General features: G+C 36.1%; 1 protein-coding gene across 1 annotated transcript in view; it reads left to right on the plus strand.

Annotated features, from left to right (window-relative positions):
- The first annotated feature begins 615 nt into the window (after positions 1–615).
- The window catches only part of LOC120767092 (E3 ubiquitin-protein ligase RNF181 homolog), a 75679-nt gene continuing 61301 nt past the window's right edge, over positions 616–14993 (plus strand). The window contains exon 1 of the mRNA XM_040092971.1: positions 616–646. The gene's annotated coding sequence lies outside the window, so the exon portion shown is untranslated. The remainder of the gene's footprint in view (positions 647–14993) is intronic.

Consider the following 14993-nt stretch of genomic DNA (forward strand, 5'->3'; position numbering starts at 1 on the left):
AACTGAACGAATGCAAAGCGAAACACGACAAAGCATAAAACATTGTGAGATTTTGGAACAATTTTGTGGTTATACGTTCGGTTGTTTGCTGCGAATTTTATTCATCAGTTTTTACAAATAGTTTTTTACGTGCGAAATTTAAAGGAATAACTTCAATAATATCGATATTCTGTGCAATAAGCATTTGTGAAAAGTTATTTAACAGAAAATTGTATGAGTTAAAACGGTAGCAAACTGTGTGAACGGTAACTAAAAGGGCAAGCAAAAAAGTACCAACAGAAAAAGGCCAGGTCACGACCAAGAAAGAAACGCGAATCATTCTCTACTACTCGTCTATGTTTTATGTGTGTTTTCGCATATTATTTTATAAGTAAATTTCGGCGTTTGTGAACAATAAACGTGTTGAAAGAAAGCAAACCTTAAATCTATGTGCAACATTGTGGCAAATACACAAACATATGTACATACATTAACAACTGTGTGAATTCTGGATAGAATCGACGGAAAATCAATTCCTAATTAACCTGAGCTTCTTTAACGCAGCAGCTGTTCTAATTAGATTTCAATCGATTTTATACGAAGCCGCAAACATTGGTGCATTTGCATTTTGCTAGCAGCTAAAGGTTATAAAAAGAATTTGGGACAGGTTGGTGGCTTTTAATATAGTATTTAATATGAAGTATTGTATGTAATAAACGTTATTTGTAAATATGAAAAATCGATGCGTTTAAGAATATTGTATAAACAAGTTTATAAGGCCTACGGAAGTTTCGTTTTTTCATACTTATTTGTACTGTTTCCATGTTTCCTTGATCCGTGTGCTGCGCCCTCGGAAGCGTTGTGCAGTTAATAAAGCAAAAGTGCCGGCATGCGTTTTTGTTGCTTTTTTTGCTGCCCAAGTTTGTGTGTAATGTGGCAGAGTTCCTCCGGTTGGCAAGAGGGCTTGTCGACTTGTGATATGCGGCAAAATAATAAAAGCCAAAATGGAATTGGAACACACGTCAAGCTGGCAAAGGTACTGTGTATGCTGGTGCAACAACAAACCGTGACCGAGCATTTTTGAGGGAAACACCGGTATATAAGTTAAACGTACTAAGTTTTTTTTATTTGTCGTTATTTAAATGTATAATATAATATTTTAATTATATGGCTTACTGCGAAGTATTGTCGCAAAGGTAATTTCAAACTTGTAGTAATGCAGTAATGAGTAGTAGATTAGTTATAAATTTAGTTATAAATTCAAATGTTAACTTTATATGATTTATAACTAGTTAAATATTTTTAAGCAAATCTGATATTTTCTTATTTATTTTTCATTGCATAATACGTATTGATATTTTATGTATGTATGTATGTATGTCAATCTATATTGTGTGTCTTAACAAGGTAGCTATACAAATACCGAATCGACATGAGTCACTACTTTCGTAGAGGTAGATCAAAGGTTGACAATATTGCAATATCGATTACACTTACGTTTACCTTGCAACTCCAATCATACGTACTTATGTACATAAGTATGTCCAAAATTATGAACTTTGGAATAAGGCAATTTTGGAATTCAATTGCATTTAGTAAGTTTGTTGTTAGTTTTTGTCAATAAATCTCCAAGCAATAGATACTTAGAATTGCAATGTTATTTTGTAATTGAATTTTTTGATTCCTAGACTGATAACATTTCATTCATGCATTTGTTGCTTCACAATTAAACACCAATTAATCCCATACTTCAAGCCATTCACTTCCTCCATAAATTTGCAGTAAGCGTAAATGTGTAGGAGCAACAATTTCCCGTAACTTTTCGCCATTATTACCATTATTTTCTACATTCGCACATTTTCATTCATTTCCAACGCAATTTTTTGTTCATATCTATTGTTTTATTATCTACAAGTACTATTACTATTGTGTATTTACTTTTTACATGTACATATGTATGTATATTTGTCCAACAATTGCGAGTTCATTAGTGAATGAGTAGACAAGTGACAAACTGGGAGAAATTTGCATACAAATTGAAAATGCAAACCCAACATACATACATATACATACTTACATTTGTATACCCTATATAAAAGTTTAAAGAATATCCCTGTAGAAAAACAAAAACTGCTTCGTCAAATATTCGCTTAAACGGAGTTGAGCTCTGGATGTCTAAAAAAACTTTTTCTGAGAAAAACTATGAAACTCCAGAAAAACAACTTTTATGGATTAATTAAAATATTAGGTATTAGCAAAAATTTATAAATTAAATACCATATTTCATGACATGGTGTCAACAAATCAAATGGCAAAGTTTGGCCAGTCTTGGATTAAAAAAAAATCCTTTTGTTTGAACTAAAGGACACCTTAGGATCTTATACATATTATTCAACTGAGATCGTCACGAACTTTGTAACACCCCGAAGCGACCTGCTATCCAACTAACATCTTGACCGACTACCTATAAGTGAATGGCGTACTCGGAGTCAAACCACCCACGACCCATTGCAGACGAAGAGCTCGAGTTGCCGCGAGAAGCGAAAGTGACCCTTGCGCAGCTTCGTTCTGAATACTGTAGCAGGTTAAACTGCTACTTACCCTGAATAGATCTTGACATATCAAATATATGTATGTATGTAAGCACGTTTCCAGGGCCTTCCGTTGTGTGTCGTCCATGACTAATAGAGTCACTAAATTACGATTGTGACAATTAGAGACATGAGACAATTGTGACAAGCAGAATACCGATATTAGCCTGCCCTTCAGTCCGTCTTGTACTTAAGGACATAGCTGCCATACAAAAAGGTGCATAATTTCGACAGAAAACTCTGCAATATTCGAACATATCGTCCATTTCTATACATTATAACTAATAGTTGTCATAGTACCTACAACCCGACCGATTTAAATTAAGTTCTTGTATGGAAAATTATCTAATTTGGATATCTTCACAAAAAAATTGTTTACATCGGAACATTTATAGTTGCAATTCTTACTGACAGATCAAAATCAAGATAAAGAACTTCATAAAACATATTTTTCCTTCGTTATATAACCTTAATTTGACTTGAAGGTGGTTTATATCATATAGTGTGGCTCAAATGAACTACCAATTTATGTCTGTTGGCTCACGAAATCGTGCGTCAGGGGTTCTTCGACATTCAACGTTGATAATAGTTGATAATGTTTTCTGGATACGCTAATATCTGCAAAAAAATTTGGTCCAATTTTCATCAACAATGCCGATTTCAAATTAGAAAGTTCTTACTTTTTCCTTCAGGGCATCTTTTAACTGCAGTCCTCTAGTTTTCGCCTCCTTTTTTTGACATACATCTGAATACGTATGTATGTACATATACATATGTATGTATTCATATTTGTTAATCATTTCATTTGTCGTTTAGTGGATCTACGGTTTGTCGCATTTTCGTTGCCATGTAGAAGCTTGTTGGCAATATGTTATGTAACAATAATTTCAACAATTTGTTGCTGTTTATTTCTCGAGTCGTTTCCCCAAGGTAGACTTTTAAGTGAAACGAGACAATTTCGCTATACGCCATGCACCAAACGCCGATTGCCATTCGCATTCACCCACAAATCACAATTAGAATCAGTGCGAAGGTTAATTTACCGCTGGGCACATTTGTGTGTGTGTGTGTGTGAGTGTCTTTTTATATAGTGCACATGTACATAGATAGATGATGTGTCCCTGGTGATGGTCGCGATGTCCACGAAGTTCACAGTACAAAAAACAACAATAACGTTTGCTATTGATAATACAAATTGTTGTTGCTGCAGTTTGCATGGGGTAACAGCTAATTTTTCGGTTGCGGCTTGTTGCCGCCCACAGTTTCCCAGCGAGTTCTTATTAAAAAAAAATCAACAACAAAAACATAATAGCGTCAAAGATGAGTAAGCATGCAGTAATTTGTACAATTATTGGTTGATTAAAAATGCTAAATTTAGACTGGTATTTTCTAGATGTCGTGTCTATTAATAAAACTGTGAGAAAATGAGGAAAAACGCGTTTGAATTTAGTAGAACTGACGTTAAGTGGTGTGCGTTGTTCGCAGAAAAAAACATACAAACAACAAAAAAAAAAGAAACTGAAAATGACTCAGCGGTTTTCCGGCACATGCCTTAAAAATATGAGTGTGAAAATGAGTAAACGGAATTTTGCCGAGAATATAATACAGAACTAAGAAATCACGTAATTTGCATATTTGAGCACATTACTAACATATCCAATTTCAAAGTAAAGAAACATTGTGCATAATTATGAATATTATAAATGAAATATTTTTTAGGCGGCTATTCACCTGCCAAAGCAGCTATGAAAGTGAACTCACCTTTTCTGCCTTATTTTTTTTTTCTTCTTTTTTTTTTTGCTGCCGTGGACCTTTTTGTGTGTTTGTGTGCCCTTGAAAGCCAATGTGTTTTGCCAATTTAATTTATGAATTCCCTGCTAACGTCATACATAAGTATGTATGTACATATGTGACAGCAGAGACCATGTGCCACATATCAATCACATTCACTTTCAGGTTGAAACAAATTTGTTGCATATAATATATGTACATATAATATTATAAATACATACATATGTATATTGTGTATATGTTTTATATTCGCTTCTGTTTGGCTCTGTAAAACAAACATGTGCATACGTCCTTTCTACCCTTCAAAGTTCAATAAATTGACACACAATCACTCACCCATCCATATGTATGTATGTACACATGTACATATGTATACAAGCAAATACCAAGAGCTGTATCCCCATGCATGACCGTGAGTGGGTCAAGATATTGAAAAATTACTGAAATTATCGACAGTAATTTGCTAATGCAATTTCTTTGTTGTTTGCCTCTTTTTTGTTGACGAAAATTATCCTAATGGTTTACTCGTTGACTTTCAGGTCAATGATCATAAGTGGTTTGTGGAGGAAAATTTGCGCAAAACTTTTGTATTTCCGATATGTGTTATTATATTCAATACTACTTTGCTAAACTTATTATTGATGTGTACGGAAAACAATTTTTTTAGAAGTATATTATCATATGCAAGGTCGATAATAGTTGCACTAAACATTTGCAACAACTAATTATGGATGTTTTTGGTTTTACGAACTGAGATTAATACAATAGCTGCCAATGACTCGCAAACATGAAGGTTAAATATATGTAGTCAAGTTCCGGTTTTTTAGACCTTGCGAATATCGGGGTTTTAGTTTTATAATACCATCAAGAAAAGCTATATTTAAAATATTTCGAAGATTACGTCCGGTATTTAATTTTATATAAAAATAGGATTTAACTTTGGTCGGCCAACTGGCTCGCAAACTGGAGGATAAAGGTTAACGAGCAAAAATGTAAGCACGTTACATTTACCCTTAACAAAAGTAGCTGTTCGCCTTTGACACCGAATAACGTACAAATACCACAAAGCAATCATGTTACTTACCTAGGGGTCCATCTGGATAGGCGACTCACTTGGCGAAACCACATAGAGGCTAAAAGGACTTACCTTAAGTTAAAGGCAGCTTCTTTGCACTGGCTTATTAACTCTCGCTCAGCCCTGAGTCTGGAGTATAAAATCATAATATACAACACAGTTTTAACACCCATCTGGACCTATGGGTGTTAGCTGTGGGGCAACGCGAGTAGCAGCAACATCGAAATTCTTCATCGTGCGCAATCAAAAATTCTTCGTAAAATCACCGGAGCATCGTGGCATATCCGAAATGAGAACATCCAACGCGACTTAAGAATTCCAGACGTACGAACTGAAATGGAGCACCAAAGCGCGAAATATGCATTGAAACTATCGGTTCACCCAAACCAACTAGCAAGATCGTTATTGCGTGTGAACAGGAGCACAAGATTACGTAGAAACGACCTACCAGCCCAGACGTAATATATCTTAGGCCCAGTTTAAAACAACAAAAAAAAAAAATAATAATAATAATCACCCATGTAGGGTGTAAATTAAGTGAGTAGTTTAAGATTCGAAAACTTATTGTTAGGCTCTTAAGCAGGGTAGATTCCATAAATAATAGTAAAGTTAAATAAAAAAAAAAGTTTGGTCGGATCGAAGAATATTTCTACTCTTTCTAACGAGTACTCCAAATATATCATGTAAATTTCATGTTAACCCCCTTATGATAATTTTCTAATTGTTTATGTTTTAAAAAGTAGGCATAGTAAAAAGAAATCCATTATTTTTACAACAGTTAATTATAGTAAGTAGTAGTAGTTATGTAGCTCGGAGGGTAAGTTCCCACCTTATAGTCCGGACCTGGCACCAAGGGGGCTGCTAGATAATTACCCCCAAGAGCTTGTCCCTATTTTTTTTTGCCAATAAGTACGAGAGGTGAGCGACATTATAAAATTTTCTTCAAAATACCAATAAGATATCGAACAAAAAGTTGTATAGTATTTGGGGTCGTACTAAAAACCTAACGTTTAATCCAAATATAATTGTATTATTTTTACCAGTTATAATTCGTTCCAATGATTAAACAAAATTCCAGATACTAAAGTTTTTATACTGTAAGCAATAAATAGTAAGACTTTTTAGTGCGAAAACCCATTCGTCGAAATAACGTCTGAGAAACTATGCTTTCCAACTGCCAGGATGTCATAAAACATATGATTGCTGGCGATGAGTCTTGCATCTATGCACACGACCCGGAAACAGACGATCAATTGATCGAATATCGTGGCAAAGGTGAGCCCAATCCGAAAATACCACTTCAAAGCAGGTCAAAAATCAAGGTTATGTTGACGTTTTCTTCGATTATCGAAATGTGGATACACCAAATTCCGAAGCTATTCGTAAAGGGAGGTCGGAATTATAAGGCGACAACTTTTGTTTTTCTTGCACCACTATAATGTACCGTCGCATACTGCATTGATTCTTCGTGAGTTTTTCACCATATTTAAACCAATATCGTGCCAACCACCGTATTCGTCTGATTTAGCTCCGTGTGATTTCTGGCAAACTCAAATGACGGCTCCAGGGAAACCGTTTTGAGTCAATTGAAGACATCAAAAGTGAACCGCTACGCGCATTGAAGACTATTCCACAAATTGACTTTAAAAACTGTTTCGAGGATTGGAAAACACGTTGGCACAGGTGTATTGTGGCCAAGAGATTTTGAAAAATAAATTAAGAATTTTACAATTATGAACAAAGTCTTACTATTTTTTGCTCACAGTAGTATATACTTATAAAAAGTAAAAGTTAATATTATTTTTGTATGATTTTCGTTGTAAAAAAACACGAAACCAACAGACGAAGTAAAAATTAAAAACTCATTAATGGAGTAATTTAATACTAAGTGAATTTCTTGTACATCCAATTTTGGTGAATGGATTATGCTTCCTCATTATATAGTAGTTTTTTTATCAATTATATTAAAAGTTTTGAAAATGTGAATGAATGAATACGTAAAAAAGTTAATTGCACAAATATTAGGTACTTGCCCAAAACAAAAACAGCTGTTAAATCAAGTTTGGTATCTTTGGAAACCTCTTACTTATTTTATTTAATATTCGTTCCGGCTTCGTTTATTTCTTTGCAACTATGCAAATCTAGTTGTGCCCCTCAACAGTTACGAAGTATTTTACACATGATTCAAGCCAATGCAAGCATGCTTAATTAAAGTTACATAGAATTGCATTTATTGTCTTCAGCTAATTTCTTCCTATTGACAACCATATCACGGAGCGCAGCCAGCCTTATGAATAGGAATATGTGGACCCTTGCGCAGCATCTTTCTGGATACTGTAGCAGGTTAAACTCCAACTTAGCCAGAATCGACCCCGACATATCAAACATGTGTATGTATGTCCAACGTGCAACGAATCCTCGCATGACGCTAACCACCTCTTTGTGTGTCTAACTAACCCCACACATCTGACACCTTACTCCCCATGGTTCGACCCCGCCGAAATAGCACGTTTCTTGGGCCTACCGTTGGATGACCTTGATGATAACTTATCTGAACCTTACCATACTAACGGGGACACGTACGATCAACAATAAAAAGGAATATCCTTCGCCACCCGTCACACATCTTCAAAGAAACAAGGTCTTTTGAGACTATTCCATCGTGAATACGCTTCGTACCCCTTAAAAATTACACTTGAAGGTCGATATCCACAATAATATTCAAAACATATTTTTTTAATTGCATATATGGTATTTAAGAATATACTCTGAAAAGTTGATCCAGAAAATAGTTTCAGAGTCGGTGAGGAAAATTTCTGCGAAACGGCTGGACCGATCGACTTGAAAATTAGTTTCGTTCAAGTTTGAACGAGACAGATTTCAGGTAAAAACGGTACGAAAACCCGCCCGAGTTAAACCAATCAATCAGCATCATAAAGGTCAAACATATCTAGCAGTTCAAGTGTGATTATTCGATATTTCACGAATTAGCTCTATTTACCTAAACCTAGTCAGAAATTTTTAATAAATAGAGCAGCATATAATATAATAATCAAAGCCTCTTATTTCTCGGACATATCTCTTTGTAAACGCTATACTTCTTTCATTCAAATTATTTGACCTTAAACTTTGCTGTGTCATTAAAAGTTAAATGCTTTATTCTAATTTCAACAAAAATTTCCACACACGACCGCTATTTTTTTACCGTTAATCGTGAATTAACTATGCGCGATTTAAAGCGCATTAACAGCGCTATAAAAAATTTACTTATTATGCGCAGTAAGCGCGAGGCACTGGGCGAGGGCGAGGTCGAGGTTGCAAAGCGATTTTATGGCTCGAAAGTGGCGAGTATAAAATGCAATTAGTCTGCTATTTCGAGTTCGGCGGTGTTGTAAAGCGTCATCATGTGAGCATTTATAATGCAATTGGCGCTCACGTGAGGGACGAGCCACTTTTGTGGTTGCACAGTTAAATGCTTTCTAATAAGTGTCATTCGGCCTTTACGACTTTTTCACATTTTTAAGCGTTTTAAAGCCGTTTCTCGAAAGCGTCATTTTCACACCCTTCTCGGACAGTACCATATATACCACGTTGAAATGCGTACAGCTTAAATGCGCCTTTGTTGTTTTATAAATAAATGCAATCAGTGGGTTATTTTTAGTACAAAATTGCCTTCCTGTGTCTCGCATTCTTCAACTTTTGCCTCCGCAAAGCATTGGCTCATGCATAAATTTCGCCAGCAATTTTTTTTTGTTTTCCTCATCTTTATCGGACAATGTAGCGCTGTTTGAAGCGGAAAAAGCAACAAAAAAGCTGAGCGAGTTCAAGCAGATTGGAGCTATTGCCATCAACTGCCAGCCAGCCGTGCCATCATATCTGAGATTTACATTTGGGTGCCTTTTATTTTCCTTATTGTCATACGCATGGCAGTGCGAGCGCAAATGCAAATACGCTTTTATTTCGGTTTGTCAATTTACTGATTAAACCTCGTCAACTAAAAATAGCACGACCATGCACGGTCATCATACAATTCAATTTCCATAAACAACTGCTCATACATAATGTGAGTTCAGGCACTTGAGTATATGTAACATTTGTTTGTTTTTACGTTGATAAGTATTGCACATTGTACTAGTCGCACACTTGTTAAATCTGACACGATCCTCAAAAATAGGTACATAAGTAGCTATACATATGTACATGGAAAATCAACAAACAAAAAAATTGTGCATAAAATGTAAACATTTTCATGCATTCTGCGGTAAGAACACCTGAAATCAATAAAAAGTCGCCAAATCACATGTTACCTTTGCTGAAAGTCCGTCAAAAAGTGACGTCATCCTGCAGATGCTCTGCACCATAATATTGCGTTCTATCGGTTATTTCAAACCTATGGTTAGTTAGCACAGCAACTTCTGTAAAGAACCTGAAATACCCCACCAAGTTCCAATACCAATTAAAATTCCGCACCAATCCTGAGTGTATCTCATTTAAATGTTCTCTCTATCCTAGCAATCTTATAAATGTTTCATACCCATTTTTAAAAAGCAAAAGATAAAGAAAGTGGTAACCTTTATTTTCTCAGCTTCTAGATAGTTTATTTTGAGCAGAAAGACAAACGCTCCATTGGAAATTTAGTAATATCATCGGAAGGTTAAATTATGAACTATATATTGTCCAAAGCCATTGAAGTGACGAATTAACGTGTAAAGCAAGACCCATTTTTATGATTTTGTTTTTGGCTACAATTACTATGAAGCGTTTCGGAAAAAAGTTAAAATGCGGTGACCCTCAAAATTACGTTGTAGATACGAGGGCTGCTATATGTATTCTGGCCTAGGGCAACACTAAGCGTTGCTAGGTGCAATCTGACATTTCCATTGGAAAGTTAGAGATTTTTTAGCATAACATCACTCAGAACGTTTTGTCATTTAATCATGAACTGTTTTATTTACAGGGAATTAAAAAATTCATCTCGGCCAAAAAATGGAATTAACTCGTGAACATTTTCGTGCGATCATTTTTCACAACTTTCGTCGTGGATTATCACGACAAGAGTGCATCGATGAACTAAAATCTTTGTATGGCTATGAAGCACCATCCTATAGCACTGTGAAAAACTGGCACAACGAATTCAATTGTGGCCGACGCTCGCTCAAAGACGAATTCCGTGAATGTCGTCCACAGCCGTTGTGCCAGAAAACATCGATGCCGTACGTGAACTGATAATGCAAGACCGTCATGTAACATACCTTCAGATAGAGGCATGCCTATGCATTTCTCCCACCAGCATACATTCGATATTGCATGAACACCTGGCCGTAAAAAAGGTTTGTTCTCGTTGGATCCCGCACAATTTGACAATCGCTCAAAAAAAGGCTCGTGTGGATTGGATTGGTGTAAAGAAATGCTGAAAAATACGATCGCGGTGCTTCAAAAGACGTTTATACGATCGTCACAGGATCGTCATGGATCTATGCGTATTAGCCCGAAACAAAACAGAAAAAAAAATAAAAAAATAAAAACGCAACCATTTTCGTTGATAAATATGCCTATTTACATTATTAGGCCAGAAATATATATAGCAACCTACGTAATCGCTTTAACCAGGTAACATTCGAGGGTTTTTGGAAATTTAAGAATAGTATTAATCCTCGAACAAGGTTAGGTTAGATAATAAGATTGATCTTAACTGATGGATTTCACTTGGACAGATATTTGTTCCATAAACTCATAAAAGTGGCACATCAGATTCTCACAAAGACATACAAAGCATTTTGAGATTACCACAAATATATTAAGGCGGCTAATATCAATCCCAACCACTACGCTAGGTTTGCAAAAAGTGTCTCTACTCAGATATTTCAATCTCAGTCTGGCAAAAGCGGAGCAATAGAGGAGAAAGTAATAAAATCATTCCACCTCGCCTTCCTCCTTACAGCTTTGTCAAAGAGACAAAATATTTAGACGCACCGCGTTTGAACCTATTAGACAGTGTCCTGTTGGAACATCTACCTTTTGCGACGAAATTGAGTTTGCCTCGTGACCTCTTACGATTAACTCTAAGCAAGAAGGATCTCGCAGTAGTTCTGGTTGTTGATTAGCACTTGTGAGCTCATTGATGGTCCGTAAGTCCAACGCTAAAACGCAAAAGGACATCGGAAAACCGACTCACTTCCAATCAAATGAAATTGGTGCCATCCCAAGCAAGCTCATTGGCTTTGCAGTTTCGGGCGATTACACTGCCACCGGGCACCCATATAAATCTAATATGCTTTAAACTATTGCCCAGGAACTAAATATTGCACAAAAATGTTATTTAAATAAGACTAAATATATAAAGAAGTCTGTTGTTTGAATGCCGAAGTAATACAAAAGAACCTCATGGATGGAATTTCTATTTACGAAGCCCGGCTTAATTGCAACAAAATCTATTCCGTTTGAAGCATATTGTCATTGTTGTTGAAATACTTAAGCTAGCAACAAGTAAAAACGGTCGCTGTCGAATGCGCAAATGGACTAAGCTCAGATTGACAGTCACCATGATTTTGTTGTGTTTACTGGGATTGACAGGGGATCTTCTACTATGAACTGCTCTAATACGTCCAACCCCCTAAAACGGACCTGTCCTGTCAACAATTGGCCACTCTAAAGGAAGCAAAAGCCCAGGGGCTAACTTTGACTAATAGAAAAGGAACTGTTTTCCATCAGAACAACACCAAGCTACACTCTTCGATAGTGACTCATCTTTTGGAGGTGGGATGCATCCACCTTATAGTCGGTAGCTAACGATTATAGTCTGCGTTCCCACGACAGTCGGGTCTAAGTAACCGGAACGAACCCGGACTTTTATCCGGGCAAGGACTGTCAACTCGGCAGAATTCTGCCGCTACAACAACTGACTTAAAATGCTTCTCAAGACAAGCTTGTGAAAATCGACCGTCCCCGTTTTTTTGCCATTAGTGACGAGGTACTAGACCTTATACATTATGTATACTAATATCCATTTTTCATCTTCCATTCTTATTATCAAAATCACTTAAATTCGTTAACTGTGTAGTTATTTCGGGCAATAAAACCATACTATCGATTAACACCTGCTAAAAGCTGAGATTTCTTGATGTGAGAGTACATGTACATATGTACATATGTATTTGTATATAAGCCGACACGAGTATGCACCTATGTAGTTCCTCTTTGAAAACAGCTGCTGAACACCGCAAATAAATTGTACGGGTTAATTAGTGGAATTTTTGTGGCATAAAATATCTCAGATCGACGTGTCGAACAAATGAATGAACACAACCGCTACAAGTGCCTACATACATACATACATACAAACATATTTAAAGATCTACATGTATGTGGTATATTATATATTAGACACAAAGTAGTCGCTTGCTAGCAGTCACTACATAAGAGCGACCTTGCGGAGCGCGCAGTTTCGTTGCACACGAATTATGAGTAGTCATACCCCACCCCACATAAACCGGTATACCCCGGTGCCCATTACACAGCCGAACAGTTAAAGTAAAATTTTTGCTTGATGACGCTTTGTTGATTTGAATTTGATTTTTATTCTTTTAATTATTTATTTTTTTAATTTCATTCAGTTAGATATACTATATTATATATGTAGATGTACATAGTATATGTAGAAAATACATTTAAATACTCCCACTTTTTTGTCTCGTTCAAGCTTCGGTTAATGAAAATTTCCAATTTTAGTATAAATTAAGCGTCTAACGGCAGCACTCTGTGATTGTCTGTGGCGTTGCCGCTTCTGTTATTGCAGCCCACTGCACCATTCTTGTTGTTGTTGTTATTGTTGGTGTGACGCACTCACTTTCCAACCAACCGGGTAATTGTGGGTGGGTATCACCACCGTAATTTTTCTCTTGTTCCATATTGTTTCCTCAGTATTTTTCATTTGTTTTTGTTTTCTACTTTTGCTTGTTTTTGTTTTTGTTTTTATCTGCTTGAATGCTTAATGACGCTGTCAGCTGCTGTTGCTGTTAGCTTTACTGATTTTTATGACCTTTTTGTTGTTTATTTGAATTTGAACAATTATTTATTTTGTGCAAATTTCCGCTCGCATTTGCGGTCGCCCGCTTCTGTGTATGTGTGTGTAACTGTGTTTTAATGTTTTAAACATGTTGCTTTGCCGATTCGCTTTTAAATACATATTTATGTGAAGTTGTTTAACTGTAAATTATTTCTAAAAATATTTTTCCAGTTTATGTTTATAAAGTATTCAACATTTTTCATGTTTTGAAGTGCTTATCAGCGTTGTTGTGGTTAATTTTCGCGGAAGAGCGGGGTTCTGAGATTTTACTTATTTTATACTATATAAATAGCATCATGGTAGTGAATGAGTTATAAGTTTTAAAACAGAAAAAATGTTTTTTTCGGCAAAATCAATTTATTTTCTGCTTCAATACAGCTTTTTGCACGGTCCAAAAGCATGTCGAACGAGTGTTTTAGCTCGTTGGCCGGTATGGCCGCTAGTATGCCGGTTTAAGCCTAGCCGTCCGCATAACACTTTCCTTTCATGGACAAATGCATTTTTCCAAAAAGAAAGAAATCGCACGGTGCCTTATCAGGTGAATACGTGGAGTGGTGAATGGTTAAAATGTGATTTTTGGTCAAATAATCGTCCTTCGAATTTTGGATTCTGAGCAATTTTTGGTCGTTAGTCAATTTGTGCGGAACAAACCGTGCAAACACCTTTCGTAAGCCCAAATGTTCGGTCAAAATGCGATAAATCGATGATTCGAAGATGTTTATTTCCATTTCCATGAATTTCAATGATGATTTCGGCTGATTTTTGATAAATTCACGCACAGTTTCGATGGAATTTCCGGTGATCATGGATTTTAATTGGCCCACATTTTGATCGTCATTTATGTCCTCACGACCACTTTGAAAACGTTGAAACCACTCGTGCACTTTGCTAAGAGATAGGCAATCATCGCCATAAACTTGTTTCATCAATTGAAACTTTTCGGTAAAAGTTTTGCCAATTTTAAAACAAAATTTAATGTTTGCTCTTTGTTCGAAGCTCATTTTCGCACCGATAACACAAACATACTGACACTTAAAACGCAATAACTTCACTTCAAATCCAGGAAATGTCATGAAATTCTCACTGGACAATCGATAAAGATAGCTGATTTTAAAGCACCAGTCGACATATAGATGGCGCCACCAGGGAGCGCTAGATTCAAAAAGTCCTGTTTACTTTGGAACGCACCTTGTACTGTTGAATTTACAAGGCGGCGCACGAATCGTGCTTCGAAAATAAACCGTAATAACTTTTCCTGTGTGAGTAATCGACTTACTTTTTTATCTGGCAGGTTATTATTTCCATTTTTTTTTTATGAATTCTTGGAATATCGAATAAGGGAGTTTATATAGTGCAACGGTAACATGCTTTGCAGTTCGTCATTTCCAAAGGGTATTTAGGCAGATCTCCTCCGAGTAGATGGAGTTTTGTAAACATGTTTGCCGAATCTGAAAGTATCGCATGAAGAACGCACCATCGACATCCATATGTT

The sequence above is a fragment of the Bactrocera tryoni genome, chromosome 1 (assembly GCF_016617805.1).
Source record: "Bactrocera tryoni isolate S06 chromosome 1, CSIRO_BtryS06_freeze2, whole genome shotgun sequence".
Lineage (NCBI taxonomy): Eukaryota > Metazoa > Arthropoda > Insecta > Diptera > Tephritidae > Bactrocera > Bactrocera tryoni.